The 2,398-nt window shown below is 60.0% G+C and overlaps 1 protein-coding gene across 2 annotated transcripts in view; it reads left to right on the top strand.

Annotated features, from left to right (window-relative positions):
- The first annotated feature begins 197 nt into the window (after nt 1-197).
- BCL2L11 (BCL2-like 11 (apoptosis facilitator)) overlaps nt 198-2,398 on the top strand; it is a 51,856-nt gene continuing 49,655 nt past the window's right edge. The window contains exon 1 of one of the 2 annotated variants that reach the window (XM_010829553.1): nt 198-232. The gene's annotated coding sequence lies outside the window, so the exon portion shown is untranslated. Of the gene's footprint in view, nt 233-258; nt 835-2,398 lie in introns of those variants that run through there. The other variant, XM_010829552.1, reaches the window with a different exon arrangement.

The raw sequence follows: 2,398 nt of genomic DNA, 5'->3' as shown, positions 1-2,398 counted from the left end.
CACACGAGCAAGGAGAGGGGAGTGTGAACCTGGAGTCTTGCTCTGGGCAAAGCATGAACCCGGGCGTGTCCCTCCAGGCTGGCAGCTTCCGGACCGACCGCCAGACGAAGCTAGGAAACATTTTTACCAAATTAAAGTGTAATGTGTTCTTGAGAAGAGCACAGACAGAGATACAGTTTCGTAATGAAATTAAGCGTCCGGAAGGTTCCCGCAGCTTGCAGAGCACGGGGAGGTGAGCGAGGCGATCCACTGCAGTTAAGTTGGTTTCGGGACTTGGAGAGACACGCCTGTGGTTCCAGCGAGGGCCATAGATGTCGCCCGACTTCACTCTTGCTTTCAATCTATGCCCTCCGTTTTCCCTCTCCACATCTCGCGGAGGCAGAAGGGCACGCCGCTCTGCTTCTGTCCGCAAGAGCAACATCTAGGACGGGAGCCAAGACCTCGCACCTACCCGCCCTCCCCTAGGCTGCGGCTCTGCGGGAGAGGGCGTGAAGGGTACGCCGTCACCCGACGCCAGGCGCTTGGTCGAAGCTCCTCAGCACAGTCTGGGTTGCGCGAACTGCCACCTCCAAGCTGACCGCCTGCTTGTGGCCCAAATAAGAGCATGTAGCCGGCTGCTTTCTCCGACTCCTTTTTTTTTTTTTTTTTAAAGTGTTCACAGGGTCACCAGAGCAGACGACGCGGGGGCGGCGGAGCTGCACAGAAGCAAAAAACAACCATCAGGGGTTCTTCTGTGTGGTTCTTTTCCGGTCCCTGTCTTCATCGTCCAACCCCACGGAGAGCGCGGAGCACTCGGGCGCGCGGCGGGTTTGGGGCTCCTCGAGGGCGCGGAAGGTTGGTCTCTTTTCCCCCCCGAGTGCCGCGATAGGAGGTTAAGGCGCAGAGTTTGCCTGCGGCCGCCACCTGTAGCCACTGATGGCAGTTCCAAGCTGCAGACACCCGCGCGCGTCCTTTCCCTCCTGCAGCGAAATCCCGGGGTGGAGCCCGGCGCGCGTCCTCCAGCCCCTCGGCCTCCTTCACCTCGCTCAGGACTCGCGGGAGGTTGCGCTGAGAAAACAAACCTTGGGCTCTGCTGTTAATGTTCCGCATTTGCTTATAAAACATAAAAACTGACCAAGGTGGCCAGACGGCGGGATCATTCCTCGCTGATTTGCTTCTCTGCACCGAGGCACTCTTCTGGGGTTCGGGTTAGGGAGGCCTCTAAATTGAGTCTGTAATCCGTCTAGCCTCATTTCTCCCGCGGCAGGATGTTCCATCTCCTAACCGATTTGCCCTCCACTACTCCGGCTGCGGGAGTCTCAAAACTAGGGGAGCCCAGGGAAGGGCAGAGGTAGGGATTGCAGGATGCGTATTGAAAGGGCCGTAGGCGTGCGGACCACGGCGTTCACAGACTTTGGTCTTCCGGGGAAGGAGTGGAGTGGGGCTTCGGGGAAGGAGTGGAGTGGGGCTTCGGACTCGAAGGATAAGCGGACGGGGACCCGCAGGGAGGAGGGGTGGGGGTATATTGCGCTCTCCCTGCTGCTCTCTACGAACTCTCCGAGGCCCTCGGCGCTGCCTTCTCTGACCTTAACACGCCAGGGGACCATTCCTGGACGGTTCTCTGAGAGCCCAACAATTCTCGAGGACCCAACCAAGTGGAGGCACCATCCTATCTCCCATCTGGAGGCCACGATTCTTCCCAGTCCTTTTTTCTTAAAAGGATTTTAAAAGATTTTTTCATTTCCCTATTTCACCTGCTCAGCGTTCACTCCCAGTCTCGCAGCGGGGCTGCGGAAAAACGCATCCGGGGATCGCCCTGGGTCCTTTTCTCATCTCCCCATTACAGGCTTTACCTCTTACCAGGGGAGATTTGGCGCGGGAGAAAAGCTGGATGCAGCTTGGGGTGGCTTTAGAGAGGCCGCCTAAGAGTACCGCCTTAGGCGAGAGAGAGGAAGATGAGCAGTCGGCAGATGGGGGTCCAGCGCGGAGCCCTCTCATCTGGAAGGGAGAACTAAAGGGACACCCCTCTCACCCTTAGACCTGCGCGTTCCCGAGGACCCACCCAGTCTCGGCGCCTGCCCCAGGACGGCTCAGAAGGGAAACTCCCGAGGCAGAGCCAAGGCTCAGGGGCGCCTCTTGAGGCTTTCCGCGGGCGGCAGAGGCCGGTGCTGGCTCAATGTGTGCCCGGAGCGCCCCCTCTGTTCCACTCGCACGCCTTGGCCACCAGTGAATTGCGGGGGGTGTGGGGAGGAGAGAGTGCACTTTGGGATGGGGGATGGGGGTGCGCAGAGCAGTCCGTAGCCCAAGTCTCTCGGGTAAACACGCCCGGCAGGGGCAGGGCCGGCGGCGCGCGCAGCGGGGAAGTTGGCGGGGACGCCCCCTCCTTTACCTGTCCGAGCCTGCACGCGCGGGCGGCCTC

This window comes from Bison bison, unplaced genomic scaffold (assembly GCF_000754665.1).
Source record: "Bison bison bison isolate TAMUID 2011002044 unplaced genomic scaffold, Bison_UMD1.0 scf7180017864508, whole genome shotgun sequence".
NCBI lineage: Eukaryota > Metazoa > Chordata > Mammalia > Artiodactyla > Bovidae > Bison > Bison bison.
Note: the sequence above shows the minus strand (reverse complement) of the source record. Positions and strands in the feature narration are given on the sequence as shown.